Genomic DNA, 14,730 nt, shown 5'->3' with positions numbered 1-14,730 from the left:
GGCAGGGTGAGAGGTGAATTAGTGCCGCCCGTGGGAGTGAGGTCATATATGCGCTGAGCAATGGCCGTCTTCATTACCCATAATACCCCACACAGCTGGAACTGCTCTGGAAAATACAGGGATTATGGGTAACAAAGAAGGCCATTGATTCTTCTTCCAGCTCTTCTGCCTGCCACTGCCTCTCCGGCATGCTGAGCCCAGCCCTTCACTCCCCTTTTGCATCCATTGGACTCCCTAGCTATACTTCTCTGTCTCCACACCTCAGCATCTATATGTCCTCCTTTCTCCTGGCCGTGAAGCTCAGCACCTGCACCCCTTCGGCCTCTGGCTCTGACTCTCTTTGCCCCTGCAGGACCTCCACACTCTTCGGACCAGACTCATTCCAACCAGAATATTTTGATTTATTACATAATACTTTAAAAAGAAAAAGGGTTGAGCAGAGTCAATGTGATTAATGGAGGATATAAACTGACTAATCTGCCACAGTTCCTGGAGCTTGTTATTATTAGAATAGATAAGGAGAAACCAGTAGATATGGTGTACTTGGACTTTGGGAAGGCTTGTGTTAAGTCTCATACAAGACATTAGATGCTCAAACAAGGTTAGAATATATAGAAAGGGAAAATATACTTGGATGGATTGAGAATTAGTTATTTGATAGAAAGTAGAGTGGGAATGAACAAATTACTCTCAAGTTGGCAGGCTGTGAGTATTGTGGTATAATGTGTTGGTGCAAGTGTGTGCAAGAATGGGCGGTTTAAGGTGCAATGCATAAGCAGAGTGGCCATCGTGGGAATGGCCATTGTGTGAGTGGGTCAGTGTTTGAGTGATGAGTTGAGGCTTTGGCAAGAAGAGGAGACTAAGGTGAAACTCTGGTGATAACATTTTTTATTTGACCTTGTATTAGTGCCAAAGTAGAATAGTCAGAATGTAACAGGTTTAGTGTAGTGTTCATCTTGTAAGATATGGGAATTCAGGGAGACTTGTTACCTCCTTCACAGATACAACTGCACGAGTTACATCTCCTTACAAACCACACTGAGGAAACTGGAGCTGAAGCTCGATGACCTTCAGTTTGTATAGGAGAATGAGGAATTCATAGATGGGAGGTAGTCACACTGAAGCTGCAGGAGGCAGGGAGCTGGGTGGATGTCAGGAGAGGGAAAGAAAAGCAAGCAGACAGGTAGTTCAGGGTACCCCTGTGGTGATACCCCTCAATAATAAGTATACAAATAAAGAAATGCAAACAAACTGACTTGTGCAATACAGAGAGAAAAAAACCAATAAAGTGCAAGAGACCTTAAATTAGTCCTTGATTGAGTTTGTTGTTGAGGAATCTGATGGTGGAGGGGTAGCAGCTGTCCTGAACCTGGTGGGATAAGTCTTATGGGACCTATACCTCTTTCCTGATGGCAGCAGTGAGAACAGAATGTGTGTTGGGTGGTGTGGATCCTTGATGATTGACACAGTTCTACAACTATAGAACCAGAGAATACTACAGCACAGAACCAGGGCATTAGGCCCTGCTAGTCCACGCCAGACTATTATTCACTCTTGTCCCACTGACTTGCACCCCAACCATAGAATCCATACCTCTCCCATCCATATACTGTACCTATCCAAATTCTTAAATGTTAAAGTTGAGCCTGCATTCACCACCTTGGCTAATAGCACATTCCACACTCCCACCACTCTGTATGAAGAATTTCCCCATCACGTTCCCCCTTTCACTCTTAACCCATGTCCTTTGGTTTGTATCTCACCTTCCCTCAGTACAAAAAGCCTATCAACATTTATCTCTCCCTGTCATAATTTTAAATACCTCTATCAAATCACCCCTCATTCTTCTATGTTCCAGGGAATAAAGTCCTCACTTGTTTAACCTTTCCCTGTAACTCAGTTCCTGCAGTTTGGGCAACATCGCAGTAAATCTTCCCTGCACTCTGTCCGTCTTATTGATATCTTTCCTGTAGTTAGGTGTCCAAAACTGCACACAATACTCCAAATTTGACCTGATCAATGTCTTATACAACTTTTCCATAACATCCCAGCTCCTATACCCAATACTTTGATTTATGAAGGCCAAGCTGCCAAAATCTCTCCTTACAACCCTATCCATATGTGACGCCACTTTCAGGGAATTATGTATCTATATTCCAAGGTTCCTTTGTCCTACTGCACTCTTCAGTGCCCGACCATTCACCATGTATTGTCCTTCCAAAATGCAACACCTTATATTTGTCGGCATTAAATTCCATATGACATTTTTTTTACTGCTGGACCAGAACCTTCTTCAAGCTTTAAAAAACCTTAGCTGTCCACAATGCCTCCAAACTTAGTGTCATCTGCAAACTTGCTGATCCAATTTAGGACATTATCATCCAGATCATTGATATAGATGAAAAACAACAATGGTCCCAGCTCCGATCCCAGTCTGATAACCAATCATCCATTACTACTCTCTGGCTTCTTCCATCCAGCTATTGTCGAATCCAGTTCACTACTCCACCATGAATACCTAGCATCCGAACCTTCCTGACTAACTTCCCATGTGGGACCTTGTCACAACCTTGTAGACAACCTTTCCTGGTAACTTACTCAAAAAGTTCTATAAGACTGGTTAAACACGACCTGCCACCCTCAAAGCCATGTTGACTATCCCTAATCAGTTTATGGCTATCCAAATAATTGTATATCTGAATTCTGAGAACATCTCCATTAATTTACCTACTACTGACGTCAGGCTCACTGGCCTATAATTTCCAGGGTTACTTTTGGAGCCTTTTTTAAACAACGGAAGAAAATTAGCTACCCTCTAATCCTCCAGTACCACACCCGTGGCTAAGGACATTCTAAATATTTCTACCAGAGTCCCTGTAATTTCTACACTTGCCCCCCTCAAGGCCTGAGATAATATCTTGTCGGGCTCTGGGGATTTATCCACTCTTATTTGCTTTAAGACAGCAACCACCTCCTCCTCTTTAATCTGTACAGGTTACATTACCTCACTGCTTGTTTTCCTTACTTCCTATGACTCTGTGCCTGTTTCCTGAATGAATGCTGATGGAAAAATAAAGATTTTATATTTCCCCCATCTCTTTTGGCTCCATATAAAGACAACCACTCTGATTTTCAAGGCGACCAATTTTGTCCCTTACTATCCTTTTGCTCCTAATACACCTGTAGAATCCATTTGGATTTTCATTCACATTGTCTGCCATATCTTTTAGCCTTCCTGATTTTTTTTTGTTTTTCTTGTATTTTTATTCACTTCTAGTACCTCATTTGCTCTACATTGCCTATACCTGTTATACACCTCTTCTTCCGAACAAGATCTGCAATATCCCTCAACCAAGGTTCCCTGTGCCTACATACAAACCTTGTACTCTCAAAATTCACCTGTGAAGGTCCTCCACTTACCTCGTGTATCCTTGCCTGAAAACAACTTTTTAAAATTACTTTATTTATAAATTTTAAACCACAGTAATAGTTACATTACATTCAATTCCAGAAATTATTTCAAAAAATTAAACATGGTATATATAATCCCAACCCACCCTCCCACCTCCCTCCAACCCCTAAGAAAAAAGGAAAAGAAAAAAAGGATGCCAAGAAAATAAAACATAGTATAAAATCTATTGGAGGTTGCCAGGAAGTGAGGTCTTCAGTGAGTCTATTAAACATGGAAACCTACATTTTGTAAATGTGGGCTCCATATTTTCCAAAAGACGTGATATTTATCTCACAGATTATAAGTAATTTTCCCTAGTGGTATACAGCTACAAATTTCTCCATTCCATCTTTCCATGCCGAAATCTCTATCTGACTTTCATGATATTGCTATTTCTTTGACTTGGCTTTGCGGACGAAGATTAATGGAGGGGTAATGTCCACGTCAGCTGCAAGCTCGTTTGTGGCTGACAAGTCCGATGCGGGACAGGCAGACACGGTTGCAGCGGTTGCAAGGGAAAATTGGTTGGTTGGGGTTGGGTGTTGGGTTTTTCCTCCTTTGTCTTTTGTCAGTGAGGTGGGCTCTGCGGTCTTCTTCAAAGGAGGTTACTGCCCGCCGAACTGTGAGGCGCCAAGATGCACGGTTTGAGGCGATATCAGCCCACTGGCAGTGGTCAATGTGGCAGGCACCAAGAGGTCCTTGTACCTCATCTTTGGTGCACCTCTGACTCGGTGGCCAGTGGAGAACTCGCCATATAACACGATCTTGGGAAGGCGATGGTCCTCCATTCTGGAGACGTGACCTACCGAGCGCAGTTGGATCTTCAGCAGCGTGGATTTGATGCTGTCAGCCTCTGCCATCTCGAGTACTTGCTCCAATGAATGTTGAAGATGGAGCAGAGACAACGCTGGTGGAAGCGTTCTAGGAGCCGTAGGTGATGCCAGTAGAGGACCCATGATTCAGAGCCGAACAGGAGTGTGGGTATGACAACAGCTCTGTATATGCTAATCTTTGTGAGGTTTTTCAGTTGGTTGTTTTTCCAGACTTGACCGTTTTGAGTTCAGTATGCTCGATGGAGATGTGGGGGGGCTGGTAGTCATGGTGGGGAGCTGGCTGATGGAGGACCTCAGTTTTCTTCAGGCTGACTTCCAGACCAAACATTTTGGCAGTTTCCGCAATTCAGGACGTTAAGCGCTGAAGAGCTGGCTTTGAATGGGCAACTAAAGTGGCATTGTCTGCAAAGAGTAGTTCACGGACAAGTTGCTCTTGTGTCTTGGTGTGAGCTTGCAGGCCCTTAAGGTTAGAGTTGGATGAGGTCCTCACCCGGGAAGAGACATATAAGGCAATTGAACAACTGAAAAGTGCCAAAGCAGCAGGTATGGATGGAATCTCCCCCCAGAGATCTGGAAGGCTGGCGGCAAAACTCTGCATGATATTGCTATACATTTCCGAGAAACTGCTAAAACAATTAACACAAATTCAATTTGATACATATTCAATGTTAGTTTTGGTCTTATGACCTTAATATACTGAATAAAAATAACATTGGATGCTGTGGGAATTTGACCCCTGTAATTCATTCCAAAAATTACCTACCCCTAACCAAAAATGTCTAACTTCAGGGCATTGCCAAGTTAAATTTGAAAAAGTTCCAATCTCAGATCTACACCTAAAACATAAATCTCATACGGCAGGATTTAATCTATTTAATTTTTGTGGAGTCAAATATAACTGGTATAAAAAATTATAATGGACCAACATATCTTAGATTTATAATTTTAGTCATATTACTCTTACAAAACTCTGTCCAGTCCTTATCATTTATTTGTGCCTATAAATCTATTTCATATCTTAGTCCTGATATATGCACCTCAATTTTAGGGGCTTTCATTTGAAGTAAATTATACATTTCTAAAATAAATTTATTTACAATAGTTTTACAAATCAGTAATTCTAATTTATTTTGATTAGGTAACATCAAAGCAGGACCTATTTTGCCAGATTTTAAAAAAAGTTTAATCTTGATAAGTTTTATCTTGATAATATTGTTCGCTACATGACATTTTCCCCTTATTTGTTCAAATGTTATAAATTTCCTTTTCTCAAAACAATCTTCAATCTTCTTAATATCCTTCTGTCTCCAAATCCTCAAAAGTTGTTTATCCATTAAAAAAGGAATAAGTCCATTTTGACATTTTGGCATTTTAATTAAACCTTTCATTCCAATTTCATTATCAATATTATTCCATAACTCAATGAAATGTTTCAAAATAGGTGATTTCCTACTTCCAAGTAACAATTTAGAATTCCATTTATAAGTAAAATCCTGGGATTCATATCCCCTGTCACATTATATTCTATAAACACCCAAGTTGGAATATTATCTAAGCTAATATTTCTTTAAATGAGTCATATTTTCCGAAGTGACACTTGACATTTTGTCTTTCCATAAAAATTTATAGGATCAGTTAAATAAACCAAAGCATCATCATCAATCAAATTAATTTTATATTCTTCCTGGTTCACCTTGATGCCTTTAATCTTAGAATCTTGTCTAATGGATTCAGCTAAAGTTTTAATTGCCAAAATAAACAAAGCCGGAGACAAAGGACAACCTTGTTGACTTGACCTATTTAATGGAAAAGAAGCAGATATTTATCCATTAGCAATCAATCACTTTTGCCAAAGGATTTTTAATATAAAGCTTTAACCCAATTTATAAAAGTAGAACCAATTCCAAACTTCTCCAAGGCCTTAAACAAATAAAAATTCTAATCTATCAAAAGTTTTTCCTGAATCCAAAGTTACTACTACACTACAATCTCCACTTTTTTGAACTAAATGAATTAAACAAATTAACCTTGCAATATTATTAGCAGAATATAGTTTTTTTAATAAATCCTGTTTTATCCATATGAATTCAATTAGGTAAATATTTAGATAGTCTATTTGCTAAAATTTTTGCAACAATTTTATAATCCATATTTATTAAAGATATTGGATGATAAGGCTCAAGTCTTTATCTTTCATTGGTATAACTAATTATCACTGTTGAAAAAGATTCCAGTAAAGAATGGGATTCCATCACTTTAACACCTCCATAAATGGAGATATTAAAAGATCCTTAATCAATCTTAACTTCATCTCCAATAAATTCTGATCTATACAAATCAGAATTTTAAAAAAACTTTAAATAAATCATTAATTTCTCTAGGATTATAGGTAATTGTCTTTGAACTTTTCCTAACAGCATTAATTATTCTAGATGATTACTCTGTTTTTAACTGCCAGGCTAAAACCTTATGTGCCCTTTCTCCTGATTCATATCTTTGATTAGTTTTATCAAACAATTTTTCAGTTCTCTACCTCTGAATCATATTAAAATGAAGCTTTTTCTTTATTAATTCCTTTCTTTTCTCATCTATACATTTTTTATTTAATACCTTTTCCAAATCATGTATTTCCTTTTTTAACTGATCAACCTATTTCATATAATCATTTTTAATTTTTGATGTAAAACTCCTGTCAAATATGCCTTTAATGTATCCCACACAATAAATTTGTTGAGAACAGAATTAGAATTTAATTCTAAAAACTCCTGAATATGTTTTTTTATAAAATCACAAAAATCTGTCCTTTTTAATTGCCATCTATAAACCGTTTGTTCCTTTTCCAAAAACAAATGAGTCATTAAAAGTGGCGAATGAGCAGTTAAAATTCTAGTCTTGTAACCCACATTGATAATATTTCCTTGCAATTGTGCCGAGATTAACAATAAATCTATCATAGAATAAGAATCATGTCTATGAGAATGAAAAGAATAATCCCTTTATTAAGCCTTTCATTATGTTCAAAATCGCCTTTTGCTGCTTTAGCTCAAATAACTGATTTGGTTATTTTATCCAAAACCAGATCTAAATAACAATTAAAATCCCCTCCCACCAACACTTTTTCATGTGCCTCAGCTAAATACATAAAAGTGTCTCTAATAAATTCTTCATCATCTATATTTGGTGCATAAATACTCATCAAAGTCCAATTCTCAGAATAAATTTGACAATATATTTTTAAAAAATCAGTGATCAGTGATCACTTTATGAATTTTAACAGTTAACATTTTTTAAATAAAAATGCTAAAAGTTGAAGCTACCACATGTCCAACCCAATCTCTTTTCAATTTTTGATGTTCTTTCTCATATAAATGTGTTTCCTGTAAAAAAGCAATATCAACTCTAATTTCTTCAAATTTCCTCTTTATTTTTATTGTATTATTAAGCCCATTAAAATTATAACTTTAAAAATTCAACGTTTTACTATTTGCCATTATACTAAATTCAAATAATTCTTAACTCCCCTCTGCCTCTCCTCCTCGGCCTCCCACATATCAAAATCATTAACTACACCTGGCACCTCCATCAAGAAAAAGAAAATAAAAATAAGAAAAAGAAAAAAAGTAATGCAAATTCCTCATCCCCCCCCAAAAGGTTCTGACAAAAAAGGGATCAGTATGACCACTCTTAGTCATTGGGGAAGTGACTCTCACCACTTAGCATGGGAAGGAGAAGAAAAAAACCCCTCCTCCCCTAGAGAAAAAAAAATCCAATTTCTGAATAGCCATGATCATCTTCAGGTAAAGGCGGCTGCTTCAAGGTCTCTCTTAACTTGATCAAGGCAAGCAATTTCTTATCTGATATTTGCACCATCTCAATTTATGGTATCTTCTTTCTTTGGCTTGGCTTCGCGGACGAAGATTTATGGAAGGGTAATGTCCACATCAGCTGCAGGCTCGTTTGTGGCTGACGAGTCCGATGTGGGACAGGCAGACACGGTTGCAGCAGTTGCAAGGGAAAATTGGTTGGTTGGGGTTGGGTGTTGGGTTTTTCCTCCTTTGTCTTTTGTCAGTGAGGTGGGCTCTGCGGTCTTCTTCAAAGGAGGTTGCTGCCCGCCGAACTGTGAGGCACCAAGATGCACGGTTTGAGGTGATATCAGCCCACTGGCGGTGGTCAATGTGGCAGGCACCAAGAGCTTTCTTTAGGCAGTCCTTGTACCTCTTCTTTGGTGCACCTCTGTCACGGTGGCCAGTGGAGAGCTCGCCATATAACACAATCTTGGGAAGGCGATGGTCCTCCATTCTGGAGACGTGAGCTTCCCAGCACAGTTGGATCTTCAGCAGCGTGGATTCGATGCTGTCGGTCTCTGCCATCTCGAGTACTTTGATGTTAGGGATGAAGTCGCTCCAATGAATGTTGAGGATGGAGTGGAGACAACGCAGGTGGAAGCGTTCTAGGAGCCGTAGGTAATGCCGGTAGAGGACCCATGATTCAGAGCCGAACAGGAGTGTGGGTATGACAACGGCTCTGTATACGCTAATCTTTGTGAGGTTTTTCAGTTGGTTGTTTTTCCAGACTCTTGTGTAGTCTTCCAAAGGCGCTATTTGTCTTGGCGAGTCTGTTGTCTATCTCGTCGATCCTTGCATCCGATGAAATGGTGCAGCTGAAATAGGTAAACTGGTTGACCGTTTTGAGTTCAGTGTGCCCGATTGAGATGGTGGGGAGCTGGCTGATGGAGCACCTCAGTTTTCTTCAGGCTGACTGTTAATAAATCAACTTGTTGATCCATTTTATTGTTTGGAAGAGAATTCACAAATTCTAAAGTTTCCATTTCTTTATCGAAGAATTTCGCCTGATTATTTCCCAAGAACACCTTAATGATTGCAGGATGGTGCAATCATTATAGCCCTTTTTCCAAAGCACAGATTTTGCTGAATTAAATTCCTTTCTTCTTTTCACTACATTGACACTGAGGGAAGGGTAGGACTCAGGTCCTGTTTCATAGGACTCAACCAGAAGACAGGGGTGGGGAAGAGGGCCCCCTATACCTATGAACCAAATGAATGACAGACCCTATGAGAAGAGGTATTATGGCCCACCTCCTTCCCCAATCTACCAATAACTGGGTTACAAGTGTGAGGGAAGAGGATACTTGCATAGAGATTGATGATGATGATGCCAAATGAGGCAGGCAAGTGTCCCAGTACCCCTTCTGAACAAATTTAGGACATAGAATCAAACTATGCTGCCCAGCAGGAGGAGGAATGTGGAACACGAGCACTGAAAAAGAAACAGAGCAATAACAAATAAAGTATGACAAGAATCAGAATTTATTGTCATGGAATTACGTGTTTTGTGACAGCATCATAGAGCAAACATTCATATTATAACCATCTTGCAGCATTACTATAAAAAAATTAAAATAATAGGGCATGAAAAGCAAGGCAGTGTCTTTGGTTCATTGATTATTCAGGAATCAGATGTCAGCAGGGAAGAAGCTGACCTTGTGCCATTGAGTGCTGATAGAGGCTGCTTTTTTTAAGACACCGCCTCATGTAGATGCTCTCGATGGTGTGAAGTCTGGTGCCTGTGATATTGCAGAAGTTTAGTCTTGTCCTGTATTGAAATAGATGCACTTAAGAAACTTTGCAGCATGTACAACCCATTGACTTTGGATACTATTGGGGGTGGGGGGGGGAATGAGGCTCAGGAGGGAAGGGGGACAAGTATAGAGCTCTTGTAGTTGGGGACTTGCTGGTTAGGGGAGCAGGTAGGCGATTTGCTGGACAAGATCGGGCTACCGGTTTGTATGCTGCCTTCCAGATGCCATGGTCAGGGATGTATCTGATAGAGTCCACAGCATTCTGGAGGGGGAGGGGGAGGGGGAGGTTGAGCAGCCAGAAGTCATGATCCACGTGGGACCAATTACATAGTTAGAAGTGGGGATGAGGTCCTGAAGAGGGATTGCATAGAGTTAGGGAAGAAGTTGAAAAGCAGGACCTCAAGGGTGGCATTTTCGGCATTGCTGCCTGTGTCACACGCTAATAAGGGTAGAAATAGGAAGTTTTGGAGAATGAACATGTGGCTTAGGAGCCGGGACAGGGTGTTAGATTTCTGGATCATTGGGATCTCTTCTAGGGGAAGTTTGACCTGTACAAAAGGGATGGGCTGCACTTGAACTGGAGAGGGACCAATATCCTGATGGGCAGGTTTGCTAGAGCTGTTGGGGAGGGTTTAAACTAGTTTGGCAGGGGGGAGGGAATCAGAATGAGAGTACGGAGATTAGGGTAGAAGAACACGTAGATTGGAAGAAATGGAGGGAACAGAACATAAAAATAAATGGAGGAGGGAAGGAGGTAAATGTAGTTGGTAACAAAAGGAGTATATGTGGAGGACAGTTTCTCAAGTGCATATATTTTAATGCAATGAGCATTGTAAATAAGGAGGATGAACTTAAGGCATTGATGGTTACATGGAAATACGATATTGTGGCCATCAGTGAAACTTGGTTGCATGAAGGGCATGTTTGACAGTTAAATATTCCAGGATTCCGTTATTTTAGGTATGATAGAACAGGGGGGTAAAAGGTGGAGGAGTTGCATTGCTTATTAGAGAGAACATTACAGCAGTGCTGTGGCAGGATGGTTTGGTGGGATCATCCAGTGAGGCTACTTGGGTAGAATTGAGGAATGGCAGAGGCATGAATACATTAATGGGAGCATTATAGACCACCAAATGGGCTGAGGGAATGAGAGGAGCAAATTTGTAAGGAGATTGTGTATATGTGTAATGTGGTAGTTGTGGGAGATTGTGTACATGTGTAATGTGGTAGTTGTGGGAGATTTCAACTTTCCACACATTAACTGGGACACCCATACAGTAAGAGGCTGGATGGGGTAGAGTTTAAGTGTTTTCAGGAACATTTTTTAAATCAATACGTAGAAGAACCGACTCAAGAGGGGAGATAGGTCAGGTGACAGAGGTTTTTGTTGGGGAACACTTTGGGTCTAGTGATCACTATCTAGTGTCACTATTAGTTTTAGGCTAGTAATGGAAAAAAAATAGAGATGGGCCAAGGGTGGAGATTCTTGATTGGAAGAAAGCAAATTTTGACAGGATGAGAAAAGATTTGGAGGGTGTGAATTGGGATTAAGGTATTTTCAGGGAAGAATGTAGCAGATAAGTGGAGGATATTCAAAGGAGAAGTTCTGAGTGTGCTGAGTCGGAACTTGGTTTGGAGGAAGAGGGATGTGTACAACAGGTATAAACAGCAGGGAAGGGATGAACTGCCTGAGGAATATAAAGAGTGTAAAAAAAATCTTAAGAAAGAAATTAGAATGGCTAAAAGGAGATATGAAGCTGCTTTGGCAGGCAAAGTAAAAATAAATCCAAAGGGGTTCTATAGGTACATTAAAAGTAAAAGGATAGTGAGGGATAAAATTGGGCCCCTTGAAGATGAGGAGGGTAGGCTCCGTGAGAAGCCAAAGGAGATGGGTGAAATTTTTAAATTTTTTTTACTAAGGAAAAGACTATTGAGCCAGATGAAGTAAATAAATATGGTAGGGAGCTCATGGATAACATAAGGATTAATAGGAAGTAGTGTTGGGTATATTAAAGATCAAGGTGGATAAATCTTCAGGTCCTGATAAAATTTTCCCTAGGTCCCTGAGGGAGGTTAGTGAACAAATAGTGGGGATGTTGACAGAAATATTTAAAATGTCACTGGCCACGGGGGAAGTGCCGGACAACTGGAGGGTGGCTTATGTTCCACTATTCAAAAAAGGATCTGAACGTAAACCTGGTAATTATAGGCCTGTAAGTCTGACTTCGGTGGTGGATAAATTAATGGGAAGTGTTCTTAGAGATGGCATATACACTATTTGGAAAGGCAGGGATTGATTCGGAGTGGTCAGCATGGTTTTGTACATGGTAGATCATGTCTAACAAATCTTATAATTTTTCGAGGAGGTTACTAAAAAAGTTGATGAGGGGAAGGTGGTCGATGTTGTCTATTTGGACTTTAGTAAGGGTTTTGATAAGGTTCCCCATAAGAGTTTAGTAAGGAAGGTGGAAGCATTAGGTATAATGAAGTCGTGAAATGAGTTCAGCAATGGTTGGATGGGAGATTCTGGAGAGTAGTCTCTGGCACTCTAGATTGTATCCCCCTGCAAATCTAGTTTAAACCCACCGGACCAGCACTAGCAAACCTTCCCGCAAGGATATTAGTCCCCCTCCAGTTCTGATGCAAACCATCCTGTTGGCCTTCCTTCCCTGGAAGAGAGCCCAATGATCCAGAAACCTGAAGCCCTCCTTCCTCCACCATGTTACTAGTCACATGTTAAGCTGCATTGTCCTCCTATTTCTAACCTCACTAGCACATAGCATGGGTAACAATCCTGAGATCACAACCCAGGATGTCCTGTCCTTCAACCTAGCACCTAAATCCACGAACTCTCTTTGCAGGACCTCTTCACCCTTCTTACCCTCGTCATTGGTCCCTACATGGACCACAACATATGGCTGCTCACCCTCCCTCCTGATAACGCAAGGTACTCGATCTGAGATATTGCGGACCCTGGCACCAGGGAGGCAACAGACCATCTGTGATACTTGATCTCTTTCACCAAACCTCTTATCTGTCCCCCTAACTATCAAATCCCCCATCACTACAGCTCACTCTTCCCCTCCCTTCCTTTCTTAACCACAGGATCAGACTCAGTGCCAGAGACCTGATTGCCACAATTTGTCCCTGGTAGGTTGTATTCCCCCCCACCCCACCCCATTGAGGGGGACAGACACAGGGGTGCCTGGCACTGCCTGCCTGTTCCCTTTTCCTCTCCTGTCACCCATCCACCCTCCTTCTGGTGTGATAGTGTTCCTGTAACTCCTGTCCATCACCCCCTCTGCCTCCTGAATGATCCAGAGTTGATCCAACTCCAGCTCCCATTCCTTAACTTGGCTTGTCAGGAGCTGCAGCTGGATGCACTTCTAGGTTGGCCCTTCTCACTTCAACTCCTACCGTTCCTTGCCTCTTACCAGTTGAGCCAAGGCCTTTCCACTTTGACTCAGGGCACTCCAACCATGCAGTCCCTCACTTCTATAGTGACACTCAGCTTCTTACTCCAATCAACTTTTAACTGCTGCCTCACCCTTTTTAAATTCTAACTGCTGCTGCTCCTTAGGTCACCTGACCTCTTGCTCGAATCAGCTTCGAGCTGATGCCTTGCCCCAGCAGAGTTCCCTGCATATGTTCTCGATGGTGGGGAGGATTTTACTTGTGATGGCCTGGACTGTGTCCACTACCGTGATGCAGCAGGTCAACACTCATTCCACGACATGTCTGTAGAAATTTGCCAGGGTTTCTGATGTCTTACCAAACTCCTGAGGAAGTAGAGGCGCTGATGCGCTTTCTTCTGGTGTGTTGGATCCAGGAAAGATTCTCCGAGATAGTGGCTCCCAATAACTTAAATTTGCTCACCCTCTCCGCTTATTATCCCCCAATGATCACTGGATTGTACACATCTGACTCTCCCTTCCGAAATTCAACAAACAGCTCCTTGGTTTTGGTGACATTGAGGGTAAGGTTGTTGTTGGTGCACCATCCAGCCAAGTTTTCAATCTCTATCCTATAGCTGACTCGTCACCCCCTTTGTATATAACCCACCACCATGGTATTGTCAGCAAATTTGTAGCTGATGTTGTACTGAGCCACACAGTCATAGTGTAAAGTTAGTAGAGCAGAGAGCTAAGAACACAGCCCTCTGGTGCTCCAGTCCTGATGGAGATTGAGATGTTCTTTCCAATCCTCATTGATTGTGGACTGGAGGTGAGGAAATCCAGGATCCAATTATACATGTGGCGTGGAGTCCCAGGGCTTGGAGTTTGCTGATTTGTTCTGAGGGGGAGATGATGGAAATAAATGCCTAATTGTGATTGATACATCCTGATGTATGCATCTTTGCAGCCCAGGTGTTCCACGACTTTGTTTAGTCAGTGAGATGGCATCCGCCATGGACTTGTTGCTAGATTAGGCAAATTGGAATGGATCCACGTCACTGCTCAGACAGGAGCTGATATGCCTTTCAAAACATTTCCTCACCATGGATGAGAGTGCCACTGGTCGATAGTCACTAACGCAGGTTACCACACTCTTCTATGAATGACGCCCGATTGAAAAAGGTGGGTTCCACATCCTGCCGGACCGGATGCTTTCCTCAGATTCACTCCAGAGGGCAGCCTGCACATCATCCTTGGATACGGACAGGAGAGGATAATCAAGGGAGATGAGCGCAGAAATGACAGGGATTCATTAGTTAAAGGAGAAAATAAGATATTTTATGGACATCAGAGAGACACCTGGATGGTTTTTCCCTCCCAGATTCCAGAGTCAGGGTGTCTCAGATCAGGTCCATGGCATCCTCAAAAGGGAGGGAGAGCAGCCAGAGGTCA

The sequence above is a fragment of the Narcine bancroftii genome, chromosome 9 (assembly GCF_036971445.1).
Source record: "Narcine bancroftii isolate sNarBan1 chromosome 9, sNarBan1.hap1, whole genome shotgun sequence".
NCBI lineage: Eukaryota > Metazoa > Chordata > Chondrichthyes > Torpediniformes > Narcinidae > Narcine > Narcine bancroftii.
The sequence above is the reverse complement of the archived record's forward strand: the minus strand, read 5'-3'. Positions refer to the sequence as shown.